An 18,923-nucleotide genomic window follows, 5' to 3' on the forward strand; every position below is an offset into this window, starting at 1 on the left:
ACAATATTGCTAAAGTGTTTAGTGAAGTGTTTTAACTAAGGCTACAGGTAGAGTAGCAGAGGTTCAGTCTTTACCAGTGGTTCTTCCTCTCCACAGGGCAGCAGTCTAAATATGTGGCACATTTATTTTTAAAAAAACTTCCAGCGAGTCAAACACCTTGAGTTTAGCCTTTGACGATGAAGGGAAAGAAAGCGAAACAGGGGGCGTGGGTCACTGTAGAGAAACCGACATGGTGATAAAGCAAAGGACAGAGAGGAGTGAGTGCATAGAGGCAACGTTGCAAAAGAAAAGAAAACGAAAAGAGATTAAAGCCTGCGGAGCACTGAATGAGAGGAAGCAACAGAGAAGAAGAGGTGAGGAAGTCAAGAGGCTTCGTCGGATGAAGAAAGAGAGCCGCCATTCAACACAATCCTCTCCATACTGACGTGGCAACAGATGATAAGAGAGCTGGAATTACAGGTTGCACCAATGCTGAGGCTCTACACATCCTTGAGAAGGGAAGCAATCATATATGTGGAATGTAGCAGAATAATAACAGCCTGGATCTGCACCGGAAGTCACACTCACTTTCTCAGAGAAAAGAGCTCATTGGGAGGATTTTGAAAGCAGTGTGTAATTCCAGCTGTAGAGGCAGATTATTGAGACGATGCATTCCCAATGTTATGCTGCAGCTGAGGACCTGTGTTTGAGTGTGTATGTGTGCAGGGCCCAGTGTTCCTTGCACATTTTAAAGTAGTAAATCATACCTGACATATTCCAGTTGTAATATATCATTAGTCATTCAGCAGACTGGGGTATAGAGGCAAGGAGAGGTTCATATGATTTTAATGGCCAGTGTGCCCTGGAAAACAAAGCAGAATTAATTAACTACAGTCAAACTTAACTGCCTGCTCAAGATGGGAGCAATTCAGTCTGAACTCAAGTACAAAAGGATTGTTAATGACTGTTTCTGAAAGTTACAACAAAGTCTCTGTTGTTCAAATTAAGTGGCAGTTAGGACAGTTCAGACCAGACAGAAACTTTGCTTGTGCTCCAGTTGGAGAAGGGATTTCTTCAAAAAGTGTAGACATGGTAAAACATGACCAAAATCTGATGTGCCAGCTTCGTTTCTATGCTAAAAAGCTATGGTGATCGTCCTTGTGCTGTACAGGCTCCACACCTCTGGAACAGCTTTCCACCTAGCATCAGGCTAGCAAACACAGGTCATTGTATTTAAACGAGTTCTCAACTAACTTAGCACTGCCTTTATGGAAAAAAAATGGACTCAATGAACATTTTAAAAAAAAGGATCAAAATTGATGCAGTGGAACCAGAGATAATTATAACTAATGAAGATCTTGACACAAGATCACACCAGCTGTGATGCCCATCAACATGTTCTGACCCATGAGTAGCCATTACTATATTAATTACATATCACTGGTAATCATTAACTCTGGTCAGAATGGAGTCTTGGCCAACATCTGTGCAAAAGCCAGGAAGAAGCCACGAATGGCCCTAGATTTGAACAGCTTTTGTGCCCAACACAAACTAGTGGGTCCCTGATGGTCTAGTGGTTAGGATTTGGTACTCTCACTGCTGTGGTCCAAGTTTGGTTCCCAGACAGGGAATGGTGTTTTTAGGACTAGGATGCACTTCCCAAGAAGGTTTCTGTGCCTTTCTCCCATGGCACATTTCAGTACATAATGTTAATCAGACACAGTCAACTTGGAAAAGTGTCAGTGCTTTCCTGAAACGTTAAAGACATGTATCAAACACAATATGTCAAGGATAAGATCATGTAGATCACTCCAGATTTCAGATCCCATCAGTGGCAACATCTGTGACTGTAGCAGGTGCCCATTACACCCAACAAAGCTGTCTCCACAAACTTCAGCTACTTTACCACACATGCTGGATTGCTGCTGCCTTTCTGTTGCCATTTTTTGTGATAACAGAGGCCATCTTAAACACCATGCATTGGCTGGGTATCGAACCCAAGTCAACTGCTTGGAAAGCAGCTATGCTCACCATGATACCACCAATGCTTGGAAGAGGGATGTCAATGCCAAAAGACAAGATGTTGCATTGCATTTACATGCTATAAGCCAGCTATCAGCCTTATACATGCTTGCACATAACTCAACACTTCAGCAACATCCACCCAGTGAGCACAACAGTGAATAGAAGAACAGCTAAGAGCTGAGACTTGTCTTGTTGGCAGGATACCAATGTGCACAGGGAAAACCCCAATGGACTTTCGGTCAAAGGCCTTGACTCAGTTGACCGTCACTTGATGGAGGGTTGGGTCCATAAGTCACATACCTCTCAAGCTGTTGGTGACCCCTTTATTTATATAATTGAATGTGGGGTCTGAGGAGAATCAACCCAGAAAATTTAACCTCCACCATCTTGAGTATTTGCAGTCCAGAAGAGTTGATTCATCCCTGAAATCTGACCCCTAATTTTTCTTTCTACAGCCCGGCTAGCTCAGTCGGTAGAGCATGAGACTCTTAATCTCAGGGTCATGGGTTCGAGCCCCACGTTGGGCAATGGTGTCTTGGAGGGCTCTGTCCACTGGGAGCACAAACTCCTTTGGACTCATGACCAATGGACACAAAAAGGCTGAGAAATATTAACTCTGTCCATGTCACTTCAACCCGAGACATCTGTGAATCACATCATGTAGAGTGCTCTTACAAAGATTGATTGCTGGCTTTCAGTTCTCACCATGGCGTAATCATCTAGATGTGACACTCAAGAACTGTGATTGTGCAAACTTCATTTGTACTGCTCTTGCCACTCATTAAAGCACTTTGTATTTTTTGTATGTGTGATAGATTGACACAGGAAGACTAATGTTGACTGCCACTGTCAGCTTAACCCAGGACATGTGTTGTCCTTATTGCTGCGAGTCAGTCTCATAAATGGACTTGTTCACAGTTGTCAGGATGGCCGAGTGGTCTAAGGCGCCAGACTCAAGGACTATCTCCTTCCTTAGCAAAGAGACTTCTGGTCTCCAGATGGAGACGTGGGTTCAAATCCCACTCCTGACAAACATTTTATCAGCCATTATCATTCCTGTAGCCTGATTACCTATTCTACCTATAGCTTGATAGGGTATTACAGTCTCCTTTATCTATATGGTTTTGATGTCAAGGAAGGAGAATCGACCCAGAATTTTGAATCTCCACCATCCTGGGTCAATGCAGCCCCAAAATCTGACATATTCTTTTCTGTTCCAAAAGCCAGCTAGCTCAATCGGTAGAGCATGACTCTCTTAATCTCAGGATCATGGGTTCTGATACCACATCACAAACGACATGATGCAGAGTTCAAAGAGTTTGCTGATACTCTCTTTTTTGGTTGGTTGTGCTGTCATCAGTGAGAGATTTGCTGTCCTCAGCATCATCTACCAATGACCACAGCGACTTTGGCAACTGTCCATAAAATTCCATTTAAGTCCATGTAAAATTGAAAAAAACGCACAGAGTGCACCTTAAGACTGCAGCCAGCCGCTGTTCAATAAGTCTTGGCGGGCGTAAACTAGTTGAATGCCTCAGTCTGTAACCCTCTTTTCTTGGTAATAAGCTGCTACAACTTCTCTTGATGTACTTTTCTTTATTCTCCTGTTATTCTTCATCAAAATGGCCTGACAGCACAGTACACACAACTTCTCTTCACAGCAGGGTCAACAAAACTGTTGCACATGACACCAAACTCATACCTGTCCCCCCTAAACAATGGCAGGTAGGAACTAATTCGCTTTGAGACAAGAGGGACATGACAAAGAAACTTAAATACTACACATAATGTAAATGTGTTATTAAAATACTAGTTAAAGTGCTGTAAATGATAATGACATAATTATCATATATAACACAATTTGTAACAGTTAATTAAATTCTTTAAGTCCATAATGATGTTGTGTAATTATTATACCGACATATATCGTGTACACAGTAAACTACAGCTTAATAAGGAATACAAACTTAGTAAAGTAAATTACGACAAATAAACCAAATATGTAATGTGTACAGTAACTAAAATTACACTAGCAGCAGGAAACAGCAACAACAATGTGATACATTTATTAAGCGAGAAACATCTGATGAAAATAAAACATGTTATTGTAAGAACTGTAATGACATTATTAAGTAATCATAATGGTACTCAGTATCGGCAAGTACCCAAATGTAAGTACTTATACTTGTACTCAGTCTGGAAAAAAAGTGGTATCTGTGCATCCCTATCCCTAGCAAAAGGACTTCTGGTTGCCAGTCAGTGAAGCAGGAGCTTCATGATCTCAGGTTTGTGTCATTAAAGCTAACATTAGGTGGTGGTTTTTTTGACTACTCTTCCCTCTTATTAAATCACTTTCACTTGGACTTCTTGGACACTTGTTACCCGTAATTTATACCGGGCGCCACTGTGCCACGTCACGGCTGCGCCTCAGTTTTGTTCCATCGTGCACGCGACTTCAATTCACACCAGCAGCGTTTCAGAAGCATTTCAGCAGCGGAGCGTTTTGCCTGTCTGATTATGTTTACTTGCTCTGATTTTGTTGATTAAGTTCTCTTTCCTTGCTCTTTGTGCTTCTAGATCCAGGAAGACTAGTGACAAGGATTTGGTGCTCTCACCTTTGTGACCCGAGTTTGATTCACATTCAGGCAATGGTGTTTTTAGCGCTACAATGCCCTTGTGATCTCCCAAGAGGGCTCCTCTGCCTTTGTCTCATGGCACATTTCTGTACCTGATGCTTATCAGCCACAATCACCTTGAAAAAGAGTAAATGTACAATAAAGATAATTGATTGATGAATGATTTCCTGAAAAGTAAAATAAGTGGAACAAAGAGGCTACTGAAAGCCCAACTTTCTGTGAACTGGACCCCAGTTTGAACTCAATCCGCTGTTGAGAAAAGTCTTAATGTTTTCCAGAAGACTTTCTGAAGGCAAAGTGCCAAAAATGAGGGTGCCACTAGATCTGAATGTGCACGAGTCACATACCTATCAAGCTGTTAATTAACCTTTTATTTATATGATTTAATGTGGGGTATGAGGAGAGTCAACCCAGAAATTTAAACCTCCACCGTCCTATTTGCAGTCCAAAACAGTTGATTCATCCTTGAAATCTGACCCCTAACTTCTTCTTTCACTGCCCGGCTAGCTCAGTCGGTAGAGCATGAGACTCTTAATCTCAGGGTCGTGGGTTCGAGCCCCACGTTGGGCGATGGTGTTTTAGAAGGTTCAATGGTCAATGGTCTTTACATAGGTGACTAACAGTTGACTTGATGGAGAGGCAGATCCATTAGTCACACACCTCTCAAGCTGTTAATGACCCCAAAGAGGTCAAAAACATTGACCCAGATTACAAACTCCATCGACAGCAACGTTCACAACTGTAGCAGGTACTTAGTGAAAGCCATTACACCACACAGAGATCTCTCCACAAACTTCAGGTACTTTACCACAACTGCTGGAGAACAAAGTGTTTCCATTAAGCCTTTGTGATGATGGAGGCCCTTATAACCCTTACATACTGTTCATACTTTATGCCTTCACACTTGGTCCAGGTCCCCTTATTTTTCCATAGCTCGGCTAGCTTACTTGGTAGAGCACGACATTCTTAATATCAGGGTTGTGAGGTCGAGCTCCATTTTAGGTGATGGTGTTTTGGAGGGCTCAATTGTCAATTGCCTTGACACAGATGACTGTAACGGTTCGATGCATAGGTCCATGAGTCACATACCTCTCAATCTGTTAATGATCCCTTTATTTATTTGATTTAATGTGGGGTGTGAGGAGAGTCAAACCAGAAATTTGAACCTCAACCATCCTAACTATTTGCAGTCCAGAAGACTTGATGCATCCATCGCCAGAATCTGATCCCTATGTCTTTCCTACACAGCCCGGCTAGCTCAGTCGGTAGAGCATGAGACTCTTAATCTCAGGGTCGTGGGTTCGAGCCCCACGTTGGGCGATGGTGTTTTAGAAGGTTCAATGGTCAATGGCCTTGACCCCAAAGCGGTCAGAAACATAACTCCCCACTAGACAGATAGCACTAATGAAGTCTTGGATGGGAGGTGAAATGTTGTCATGCTAAGTCCAGTTGCCTATGCTAATCCTTTGCAAACATTATGACCTGAATGAGAATCTTCACAGACACTAATGGCCCTAGATTTTAACAACTTTTGTGACCTCCAACATGCTACGAGCATTTTCCTGATGGTCTAGTAGCTAGGATTTGGTGTTCTCAGTCTCGCAGCCCAAGTTCAATTCACAGTCAGAGAATGTTGTTTTTTGCTCTGGTTTGCACTTGTGACTCCCCAACAAGGTTTTTGTGCCTTTCTCCCATGGCACATTTTAGTACCTGATGCTAATCAGCCACAATCACCTTGAAAAAAAAGTGTACAGTAAAGACAACTGATGAATGCTCTCCTAAAAGGTTAAAGACACGTGCTAAACACAGTACATGAAGGATAAGATTGTTTGGATTGAGCCAGAGTTTAAACCCGACCAGCAGTAACATTCACGACTGTCTCAGGTACTTAATCTTAGTGAAACCACACATCTTTACACAAACTTCAGGTATTTTACCACAACTGCTGGAGAAACCTCTTATGTAGGCAGAATTTTCCAAAATTTAAAATTGTTTTCTAGTTTGCTGGAGAAAGCCTCAGTGTTTTCAGAAGACTTTCTTATGGCTACATAGGTGTTATTGCACTATTGAACCATTGTTGTCTGTTTTGAGACCAGCAGGTCACTAATAGTCTCTTGGTTTGGGTGCTGTCACCACCACAGCCCGGCTTTGATTCCTGGTCAGGAAATGTCTGTCTTGAAAAAGTGTACATTAAGACTAAGATTGATGAATGCTTTCCTGAAAAGGCAACACGCACAAGGCAAGGGAAGACCAGGCAAGAGGAGAGACTGCCATGGTTTGCAGGATATCAGCCTATGCAGAGTAACTGCAATGGACTTTTTGTCCATTGCTTTGTGTGCACATGAGAATAGTCATTCTCATACAAAGACATACCAATTGACATCACTGACAAACATTTGATCAGTAAATAAATAAAATCTGAGTCTATGACCATGAGCAGTGTTTAGTTATAGTAGCAGTAATATGTTCCAATCATGTTCTTCGTAAATGTTTAGATTTTCCTTATTGGAAAAAAACAACTGTCTGAATTGGGACATGTTTCTCAACAGTCTTGTAAGAAACTGTATATTTTACTTCAGTTGCTGATTATTGTTTGTATAATACTACAAAATGATGCAGCAAGAACTGCTGCCACTTATTAGATCGTTCACAGCTCAAAGACATAAGAGGGTCTTCCACTATTGCTTACATGCAAGCATATGCACTACTGTGCATGCACACGCATATGCATGAAATTTCAATTCTACACCACACAGACTTACACATTCCACAGTCTAATTACATCTATAGGTGTTGATATTGATCTGTAGTCTAAGGCTCTCCCTACTTTAGCATATCTCTAAATGAGATTATGTTCCCCCACTCACAGTCGATTAACCTGATGAGACCAGTCGCTTCAATCTGCTGTTTCCACACCAAACTATACAAACTCTTCAATGTCCTTGGATTATCAGTGAAGTCTGACTCTCAGTTTCTAATATTTGATACAGTTACAACTATGAATTTCCCCTCATATGATCGAATATCTCTTATTTCCAAGGAGCCAAACATGACTTTTACCTGTCAGTGATGTAGATATTGGAATACACTTCTGCCCTTGAATTTTATTGTGTACAATCAGCCAGATTAGGCCCCCCAAAAAGGAGTATATTAGCAAAAAACATTACAAAAGCATTTTATTTGCAAGTCAGCAACAGCATGACTGCAGTCTACAGGGTTGACAAATGCTACTGGACTGAGAGACCAACATGTATAAAATGTAACTGTGAGTCTGACTATGCACACCTTGAAAGTTATCAGCAGGATCTCTAATCAATTCTAGAACACACACAGAGCTGGTGAGTGGATGGGTGTGATTTGTTCTATCTCCCTAGTATTTGCAAAGATCCAGGCTCCAGTGTTTTGGATAAGCTGGAGACAAGCAACAAACTTATGTCCGAGGGAACTGCAGTAGTCTATAGGGGAAGAGATAAAAGGGTGGACTTCTTCCACACAATCTGAGACACGTAAAAATGATTCAATTTTGCAAAAGGTCCTCTTGGAGGAGGCGTGATTAAACCCCCCTGATCAACTGATTTTCAAGCGAAAGACTACTGTCAAATATCTCTCCCAAGTTCAGTGCACATGACATATGATCCTTTGTCATTACAGTGGTGTACTTTAGCTGTCAGTGCTGTGCACACTCTTTTGTTGCCATGCCTGCTGCTCCACAGCTAATCTGAAAGCTGTCACTGCTGCTGCAGTTCACACAGCGTTTTTTAAATTAACATTCTCTCAGTTATTGCAGTAGCAAGAAACATCTTTCAATATCATCTTTCCATCAAGTTGAATGGTTTTTCTTTATACAACAAACTATTTCACTTAGCTGATTAAAAATGTCTTATATTACTATGCATTGCAATTTTCAATCCCCTGTGACTGTGGGGGCCACCAGGTATTTGTCATGGCCATGGCAGTGCTTCCTGTTATCTCCCAATGTTTCCCTCTGTTTTCCCTCTCCCCCTGTGTCTCCTGTCTCTTTGTCTTGTGGGTGTGGTGTTTCTTCTCCAGTCTCCTAACATCTCCGCTCCATCCTCACCTGGCAGCAATCATCTCATCACCACTTCCACCCTGCTCACCTGCACCTCGCTAGTCCTCCAGTTTATCAGCCCTGGTTTCCACACATCAAGTGCTGGTTCATTCAGTCTTACTATATGCATAAGAGTGCAGGCCTCAAGCCTTTCTCAGCAGTCTGTTTTCCTTGTGTTGACTCTGAGTAAATTGTGTTTTTTCCCCCATGCTTTCTGACCATGCTCATCTCCCTGCCTGCCTGTGTTCAGCCTGCTATCCCTCTGCCATCTCCAGCTCTGGTCATCCAACCATTTTTCACTGCCAAACACCACTGGTCAATGGGTAACAGTTTATAGTACTGTGATTGGATATTAAAGGGGCATCCTCAAAAGGCTCAGTTGTTCACATGCATGGATGGGGTGAGGTTTACCACTTTGTGGGAAAAAAAAGCATGCTGGGTAAATAGTCCAACAGATGATGTATCCTCTGGGCTGAAGAGGAAAAGGACCATCCAGCACTAACTTCAAAAGCCAGCATCTATGATGGTCTGGCAGTGTGTTAGTATTCATGGCATTATGGGTAACTGTCACATCTGTGATAGGACATTTAATGCTGAGAGGTACATATAGGTTTTAGAGGAACATATGCTGCCATCCAGACGTCTTTTTCAGAGACGCCCCTGCTTATTTCAGCAGGACAATGTCAGGACACATTGTGCACAGTGTGGCTTCATAGTAAAAGAGTTCAGGTACTAGACTGAGCTGCCTGCAGTCCAGACCTGTCTCCCATTGAAAATGTGTGGTGCATTATGAAGCACAAAATACAACAACAGAGATCCCAGACTGCTGAGCATCTCAAGTCATATATCAAGCAAGAATGAGAAAGAATTTCACTTTCAAAACTTAGAAAATGAGTGTCCTCAGTTCACAAATGTTGTTGTTTTGTATCACAGCGAACATTTTCCTGGACAGGCGTCAAAGTCAGATAGTGTTATATTTTTTAAAAAAAAGTTTATTGCAAGTTTATTTCATTGCATTTTGTTTTCATTTACATGTTACACAGTGTCGTAACATGTTTGGAATTGGGGTTGTAGAAAATGAATAGAATAGAATACATAAAACAATATATGCAGTTATCTAAACACACATGCACACCAGGAAATATTCTGCAAATAATATGGTTGACAGCTTCACATTAAAAATGGAAAACTGTCCATTATCCATCAACTTTGACTGTGTTTTTGTGCACAGGTGAATGATGAATGCAGGTGAATTCATGTCTAGTAAATCTTACTCCCTCTGTGCTGTTCGCTTGATGCATTGGCTGGACTAAGTTAGTCTTTGTTTCAGAGCTGGAGTTTGCTTCTGCTGTATATTTTCTCCAATACTACCAACCCTTGGTGTAAACTGTGGTTATTTATGACAGGAGGAGGGTCATCCATTTTCCCCCGTCACTCAGGGAGGCTCGAGGAAAAATATTTGTAGCTCCAGGGAGGTGCAAGATAAAAAACAAATAAATAAATAAACAACTAAAGCAAAACAAAACAAAAAGTGCTCTCCTGTCCTGCACTGCTAGACGTTGCTGTAATTTCTACAGTTACAGCAAAATGCCCAATAAAATACCATGATCTTTTACAGCTCACCACTATAATATCAATTGCATTGTGGGTATTTCTATGATGTTTCAAGTCATTTACAGTGACTAACAGTCTATTGGAAATTGGCAGTATCCTGCTGTTTACACAACAGCAGTAGTGCTACTGTGGTTGCAGGCAAACTGCTGGAAGTGAAGATAATTAGGACCAAAGCACCAACCTTTGTGCGAGGACCCTACTGTTTTTGCTTTGATAATTATTATTTTCCTTTGTTCAAATGAATGCATGTTTTCATCTGATATAAGTTTTGGTGTAGGGCATGGCATAGGGTTAGAGGAAAGATCATAGTTGGGGTTAAAATGATCAATCTCATGAGATTTTTTGCATATCTGTGGATTTGAACATCCAAGAAATGGTAGAAGCTGGACCTGAAGCCCCCACCCAGTAGCTCACAAGGAGCACATGGTCCCTCATCGCTTGCTGAGCCACCAGGGCATGATTATGTCAATTTACAACCTGCAAACTCACCATATAGCCTTTCTACATAAAAATTACAGCTATTCAGTAATCACATGAAAAAAGCACATCAGCACATAACAAACCACAGGTTTGCATGTGGAAATGAGGAATGCCCTGCTTCCTCCAGATTTTGTGGCATTTAGATCCCGCTTGCACAGGAACCACAAACATTTTAAGCCACAGATTACAAAACAAACTCAGTTCAGTTGTACCCTTTCAAAGTTGAAGGATGTTCCTTTGTGGCAGATAATATCTCAGCTCTATGTCTTCTCTTAAGAATTCACATTAGAGATGGAAAGAAAGTTTGCTGCCCTATGTTAACTGTTCCAAATATTTCTGAGGCAGAAAATCCTTTGTCATACATATTTCAAGAAAGCATTTACAGCCACTGTTCAAGTCCATCAGAAAGTATAAGTGGTATCACACTGTCATATCTAAACACTTTATTGTCAAAAGATTGAATGTCAAATGTCAATTACTCCCAGAACGACACATATTACCATTGAAGAGTACTGGCAGTGACAGGCTTACTGGACTATGTTATGTGGGTCATGTGACATAACCCATGTGACATTACACACGTGGTTTATGTTGTAAAACGGTAAAACCTGGTTAGGGTTAGGAATGATTATGTTTCGTATGTCATGACAGCTATAACCCATGTGAAACACATAGTTTGCACTACTTTTGTAGTTTGGTGAGGTTTAGGTACAAAAACAGTGGTTCAGTTTAGGCAATAAAAATACTTTGTTAGGTTTAGAAAAAAGATTGTGGTTTAGACTACTATAACTACATTTTGTATGTCACTGAAGGAAGTGACATCATTTGCGCAATGGATGTCATGTCTATAACTAAATTTTAAGTAACTCAAAACTCAATTCAAATTTAATGTTTACTTTTTGCTCCACACAGGATTCGATTCTCGGTCTTCCGGGTGAAAGTCCGGAGCTTGTTTCAGCCATCCACCTCCTCTTCCAAATGTGGACTTTCTCACTCCTTATACTTCTTCTGTCATACTTAATAGTTCACTAGGGGGCAGCACCTAACAATCAACAGACATATCAGTCTGATTGAGCTGTTTTCACTTTTCACTTTCATGCACATTTTTTTAGGTGAGGATGGGCAACACCAGATAATCATGAAGGAGGAATGTAAGGAGCAAAAACCATTTTTATGTGATGATTGAGTCCATCCTAAAATGCAGTTGCCATTAGCAGTGTACAGAACATTACTGAGGGATTTCAACATGTCCATACCTCTAGAACAACAGACGTCTGTGACAACTTGAAAGGAAAACTTTTAGAACAGAACACTGCAAATAAAATTTCAAAGTCTCACTCCTGATTACTTGATTAATAGAAGTGATTCTCAGAAGACCCCTCTAAAGTTTGGCCCAAAAACAACAGACAAAGATCACAGATAGAATGTCCACCATCACCAGCTGTCCACCACTGGCCAAGATGTAGCACAGTGAGTCAAGTTTGTCTCTCCTTTCAATTCAGTGAAACACTTTTGTGTTTGTACTGGGCTCCCTCCATGTTTGGGCCATGTCCTCTTTGAAGGAGTTGTGTCCTGTGACTTTGCATTGTATTTTGATCATCTAGTGAAACAAGAGAAACATTTAACATGTGACTAAATACAGTAGATCCATTCAATTTAAATGCTCAGGGAGTGATAGCCTAAACAAACCTTGTGTGGCTGAGGCTGATGGGCAAAGGTTTTGTGGCTCTGCCCGCATGGTAACTCTGTTACCATTGTTGGCTGGCAGTAGAATAAAGAGTCTAATTGATAGAAAAGTTTGGCAGTTGTGTTGGAGCTCATCTGTCCTCCCAAAATCAACCACAATCAGGTTGGTTACCAGAAAACAATCACTGAAGAATATGTGCACCGTCTTCCCCAGCTATTTACTGAAGCTGAGAGATCACTATTTACTTCACTACAGTGTTCACGACTTGCTCACTAACATGCATGCTGCTCCAGTCTGAGAGGCTACAGTATGGCGTCTTTTTGGGTCAAATTTTAATGTTGCGGCTTACGGACACTTGGATTACACCCCACGAGCAGCTGTGCAGTTTACTGTGTATATGATATATTTCAGTATAATAATTTCACATAATTCTGCAAGTTTTATAATAAAGTTTACTATTATAAATAAATGGTGTTATATACGATAATTATTTCATTATCATTTACAGCATTTTAACTAGTATTTTAATTTAACATTTACATCTGTAGTATTTAAGTTTCTTCTTTATGTCCCTCTTGTCTAATTAGTTCCTACCTGTCATTGTTTAGGGGGGACAGGTATGAGTGTGGTGCCATGTGTGCAACAGTTTTGTTCACCCTGCTGTGAACCTCAAAGAGTGAAGTTGCGTGTCCTGTGCTGTCAGGCTGTTTAAGTGAACAATAAGTACACAAAGAGAAGGATGAACAGAGTGCATCACTAAGGGACAGCTTATGATTGGTTCAGACCGCACTTCTAGAGGTAAACCTTTCAGAAGGTATATCTTAGTGACGAAGGAGACTCTGGGAAACAGCCCGTAAGCTTAAGGGAGACCTTAAGGTGCAGCTTACGTTGCATGTAGTCCCTGTGAAATGGGCCCCAAGCTGTTGGTGAAGCCAGTGAATGTGATGAACAGCTTTATTGTGGTGACATTCAAGAGGCTGTAAGGGCAGTTGGCTTTGCAAAAGAAACAATGTCTGAGGTATCAGCAGATGTCTACAAAGGGACAAAGTGCAGCAGAGGACTCGTTTTCATGAATGATGAAATTCTGTAGAAAATATCATGCCTGTTCAGGAGGACAGTTTGTGTGATTGCTACCTTCTGCCAGTACATCAAGATTCAATGTGCTTTTTAAAAACCACAAAAGACACAGATGCTGAAAACCTACAGTGGGAAATTAACAACACACTACCTGAACTGGAAGATGAAATACCGGGGACGCACCTGAAAGACATTATTGGTGTCTGAGAGAGAGATGACTTTGTGTATGTCAGCACTGATGACATTAATCCTTTTCTCACTCCAATACAGAACCAAAAACACAAATGGTGTGAGCATATTATCGATCTTATTCATAAGCAGAAGGCTTTTTTTTTTTTTGAAGAGGACTGTTAATTCATTTTTGAAAGTCTGTTTTTAATGGAAAAAAAACTTTCAGACATCATTTTCCCCGAGCAATGTGCTGTTTCTCTAACTCTGATCTTGCAATTTATTAATGTGTGAATATTCCATCTGTGCATGTGGAATTCTTGTCTTGTCTTTGTGGAAGCAGATGGGCAACTGGCTTTAAGTCCTTCAGAGGGTCACGTGCCAGAAGGATTTTCAAATTCCTTCTTTTCTTCACAATGTCAGCCACCTTCCTCAAACCAAAACAAGTCCTCCTGGATCAGCAGCTTGGAAGTTGCGCGGGACGAGATGCCAGCCCGATTGTTACAGGTTATGGAAAGATGTCATTTGGTTTCACCTTGAAGATAGAAGAATAGTAAGAGCTGCCATTGAAGCAGTTCAAGTGCATTGCTCAAACCCCAACAATGCTGCCTGCACAGACGTTGCCAGAGCAATTGTATTGAAGTACCTTGGAACCTTTGCTGACAAGGCTGGGGAAGGAATTCTAATTTAGCTTTGGTATAGAGGGGTGAATCCCAATTAAAATAATGGGTCAGTCAGACATAGTACTGGTTGTCCCCCTAGTGAAGCCATGGTGTCAGCCAGGGGTCGCGTTAACCGAATATTTTCCGTCGTTGACCGGTTTTTAAAATGGTGACGGAAAAATCTGAAGGTCATCTGTCATTTTGACAGGTTGCAATTCACACCCCTGACCACTTGGTGGCGAGTGAGCATATTAATTAGCTATTAGGTTCGTTCGAGATGAACTGCGCCTCGCCTGGAGAGTAGACAAGATCAGGCGGCCACAGCAGGAGGTGGAGACAAAAAGCTGCAGTCAAGTCGGACAGTTTTCAACAGACTTACGAGAGACTAGAGGAAGAGACACAAACATCCTGTTAGATCACCTGTAGGTTACCTGTAGTCTGCAGATCATGATCATAGCTGAAGAAATAAAGTGCGTTCTTGATTGTTGATTGAAGTTAAAATAGAAGAGATCCTCCTTTTGACACATGTAACATCTGTTCTTTTATCTGCCTTGTAAAGCACTAAACTGTTCTTTTGATAAGTCATATATATATATATATAACCCTTATTATTATCAGACACTAAATATCTGCTTGCTGACAGATTAAAACTTCATTGCACAACAGAAGACTGATATGTCCAGCATTAAATATTACAATTACACAGAAAATTAGTATTTTATACAACACATGGTGTTTGTTGTCAAAATTATGAGCCAATCCGAGCCTGTCAGCTTGTCAATCAGGTGACAGCCAGGCGTTTGCAGTCGGTGGAGAGCAGCTGCGGCCGCCTCGATTTCGTGAGGTTATGGTTGCCTACATGTGCAAGTCGGGATCAAGTTGGACACAAATCTAACCGGCATGCACTATGCGGCGATCACCGCTGATCAATTCTGGGCAGGCCTGGATCATCTCGAACATACCTGGTGTCACAGCAGCTGAGTGTCAGCAGCTGAAGTTTCCTCAAAAAGACCAATAAGGATGATGGTGTTGATAAAAGAGGTACGGTGTGGATTCTCTGTTCAGCTTGTTTGGACTGAATATTAATTAAAAATGAATCAAAATTAAATGCTATTGAATATGTAATTATTACCATTTTAAAAATTAAAGTGACAGGTAAAAATAGATTATGACGGGATTTTTATGACCCTGTCAGTCAAAATGACAGACAATGAAAAAGTCTAGCGCAACCTCTGGTGTCAGCGCTATTGGACATAACACATGTCAATCAAAACACCTGAGCCAATAGCAAGCTGGCTCTATGAACCCGCCCTCCTTACTTTTTGAGGCCCAACATCCTCTCTGTTCATTCCACGCTGAGCCACCTGTGGGAGCAGGACGCCAACATTCCACTGAACTCCTCTTAAACCACAGACTTGGAAACTGGACCTAATCCCTTGCATCCAAGGAACTTGTGAGTGAAACACACTTCCAACAAAGCCAGACAAGCTATGCTAATCCTAACAAGCCATGCGGCTGATGATTCAGTACCATAGAAACCGTAACTGCACATCCAACTAGGCCACAATCCGTGCTGGTACAGCTCACAAAAACAGACTTGTTGCTGAACTATGGTGAGCAATGTTAATTGCAATATTCCTGTGGAAAATGGAGAGGATTTGAATGAACATTGCACTTATTCCCATCAAATTACCATCAGGTTTAAAGGTGCACTACTAGTGATCACTAAAGCGTATTTATCTGAATGCTTGAATGTCGTTGTGCTGAGTATGATAATGTTGGTGTTGTTCAACTAACTGATTTGAAATAACAGGATTATGTTTACATGAACTGATGAACTGATGAGCTGATTTGACCAGTTTATTGCACTGCTAGTAGTACTTGAACTCCTGAATGTACTGAAGCTTTCCTTGATTTAATTTAAGAATTCAACCAAGTAAAATGTAATCAGTCAAACCAAGATCAGAAATACATCAGTGAGTTTTATGACTGTGCTGCACATATTTTTTGATATTCAAGTAGAAGTGTTTAATATGCAGGCTTTTATGTATTTCTAAGTTTCTTAGGATGTTTGATGCTGTGAGAAAACACATTGCTTGGGAAATAAAGCTTTGAATAAGGGGGGAAATGCATTTGGTATCATTTGGCTTAAGCAAATTTTAATATTTTTTATAATAACAATTAGTCGATTAACTGAACGTCATGAAGGAAAGTCCTTACAATCTTTTCACAAAAACAGGTCTCTGCAATCATTTCCACATGCTTACCAACACTGATATCAATATGCGCCTCTATGAAGCTTTCCTTAACAAGGGCAGGAAGACCCTGACCTTTTTTTTTTCCAAAACAAGAAGCTTAAATGGAACAAAGACTTCCAGCTTCTGCTACTTGAGCTGGAGTGTGAAAGCACAGAAATGAACAACCACCAGATTGCCATCCTCCTGCTGATGAAGTACTTCCAAGAGAGGACAAAACGTTAATCTGGACAGATGTAAGAGGCCTTTCTTTCTTCTACCTTCACTCAGTTCAAATCTCACATCTTGAAATGGAAAATTGTTTATTAAATAGAAATTACTTGCAATATCTGGAAGGCTTTTTCTCTTTTGGTTTGCAGCCAAACTCAAGCAAGATGTCCATGGAACAGGACTGGTACATCTTCTTTTATTCACACAGATGTCCAGTCAGTGTGGATGGTCAATGTGGTGAACTGAACTCATCCACTATTGAAGAGCTGCCATAACACCCAGTGTTTTACAGTGTATTTTACAGTGTATTTTACAGTGCAGTTTACCGTTTTACCAGAGCATGCAGTATAGATGAGAGAGCTGGAGCGCTGCAGCGGAGTGAGGGGAGACCATGTAGGGTTATAAAACAGATCAGACAAGATGGGGTGGAGAGAGAAGTAGGGAGAGAGGAGGAGGAGGAACATCAGTCATCAACACACACACACACACACACACACACGTATTTTCCTGTGCCTCTATGGAAACCCATTTCCACCAGTAAAAGAAAAAAAAGCCCAACAGTAAGTCACAGTTATGAAATTAAAAAAAAATGAAATTATGTGATAAAACATCAGTTATGGGTAAAAAGTCTAAATTATGAGATTAAGTCCATTATGACATAGAAAATCGAAAAAATATGTGATAAAATAAACAATTATGAGATGAAAATAATAAATTATGATATCAAAATATCTCAATTATGAACCTAAACTGGAAATTATAAGATGAAATATCATAATTGTGAGATAAAAAGTTGAAATTTTGAGATTAAAAAGTCAAAATTGTCCCCTTTACTGACATCTCTTCAGCTGTCCCTGTCACACTAAAGGCAAAACCCCCAAAAGTAATCTTTAAAAAAAAGAAAAAAAAAAGTCAAAGTTATGATAAAAAGTCACAATCATGAGATGACAGGGTTGACAATATATATACATAATTTAATTTCGAGAAAAAAGCACAAATTATCAGAAAAAAGTACAATTTTGAGCTAAAAAGTTTAATTTATGAGTAGAAGGCATAATTGTGAAATTAAAAAAAGTCTACGTGTGAGATAAAAAGTTTAAATTGCTAAAAAATTAAGTTTTAAAAAGTCAGTTGTCAGATAAAAACTTGGAATTATGGAATAAAAAGTAAATTATGAAGTAATGAAAGAAGTGAATAAGTGATTTTGTTTTAAATGACAAAAAGTAAAAAAATATTCCAATAAAAAGTCACAGTTATGAAATCAAAAGTTCTGAGATAAACAGTCAAAATTATGAGATAAAAAATCACAAATGAGATAAAAAGTTGAAATTATGATATTTAAATAAATAGTAATTATGAGCTGAAAAGTCTGAATTATTAGAGAAAAATCATAATTCTGAGCTAAAAAGTTCAGTTGTGAAATGAAAAAGTCAAAATTATGAGATAAAAAACAAATTAAAAAGTCATACAGTTTCATCTCACAATTGTGATTTACCATTAGGAGAAATGGTCTTCCACACACCTCTGACTGTTTTAAAGTGTTTTATGTTTCCTTGAATCCTCCTCTCCATACAATCAAAGATTAACAGCCCTGCACTCAGCCTCATATCTCTTCTTCTCTCCTCTGTTTCCCTGTAGATTGGCAGTAAGACGCAGTGATGTGTTCATGCTGACACACGCGCAGCTGGCAGTGATTGAGACGTCAGTTCATGACGCCGGGCGTGTTCTCCTGTGAAATAATACCCCTGAAAAAAAAAAATTATGATCCCAGGAAGCATCAAAGGTTTTTGCAACTGTGGCTGGTGTGTGAGTGTGAGATAAAGCTGAGCAGTGTGTTACATCACTCACATGAATAGAGACACACTCGTCCTGACCCCCCTGAACCTACTCAATGATCTGCTGCCTGCCTCTTTGAAAGCTCAATGAATAGGAAAAGATTGCTGTGTGATTTTGTTTGCAAGTGTGTGTGTGTGTGTGTGACACATTTCTGCAATAGAAAAGAAAATGAGTGTGTGTGTGTATGCGTGTGTGTGAGACAGCAGCTAATAACAGCGTATTCTT

The 18,923-nt window shown here is 40.2% G+C and overlaps 4 non-coding genes and 1 pseudogene across 4 annotated transcripts; 4 read left to right on the top strand and 1 right to left on the bottom strand.

Moving 5' to 3' along the window:
- LOC146306479 (uncharacterized) overlaps positions 1 to 18,923 on the bottom strand; it is a 35,040-nt pseudogene that overhangs the window by 8,583 nt on the left and 7,534 nt on the right.
- On the top strand, positions 2,459 to 2,531 carry trnak-cuu (transfer RNA lysine (anticodon CUU)). The gene has a single exon. It is a non-coding gene; the product is annotated as a tRNA-Lys (tRNA).
- On the top strand, positions 2,925 to 3,035 carry trnal-caa (transfer RNA leucine (anticodon CAA)). Its single transcript has 2 exons — positions 2,925 to 2,962; positions 2,990 to 3,035. It is a non-coding gene; the product is annotated as a tRNA-Leu (tRNA).
- On the top strand, positions 5,138 to 5,210 carry trnak-cuu (transfer RNA lysine (anticodon CUU)). Its single transcript has one exon. It is a non-coding gene; the product is annotated as a tRNA-Lys (tRNA).
- On the top strand, positions 5,888 to 5,960 carry trnak-cuu (transfer RNA lysine (anticodon CUU)). The gene has a single exon. It is a non-coding gene; the product is annotated as a tRNA-Lys (tRNA).

This window comes from Lutjanus erythropterus, chromosome 22 (genome assembly GCF_056507025.1).
Source record: "Lutjanus erythropterus isolate fLutEry1 chromosome 22, fLutEry1.hap2, whole genome shotgun sequence".
Taxonomy (NCBI): domain Eukaryota; kingdom Metazoa; phylum Chordata; class Actinopteri; order Lutjaniformes; family Lutjanidae; genus Lutjanus; species Lutjanus erythropterus.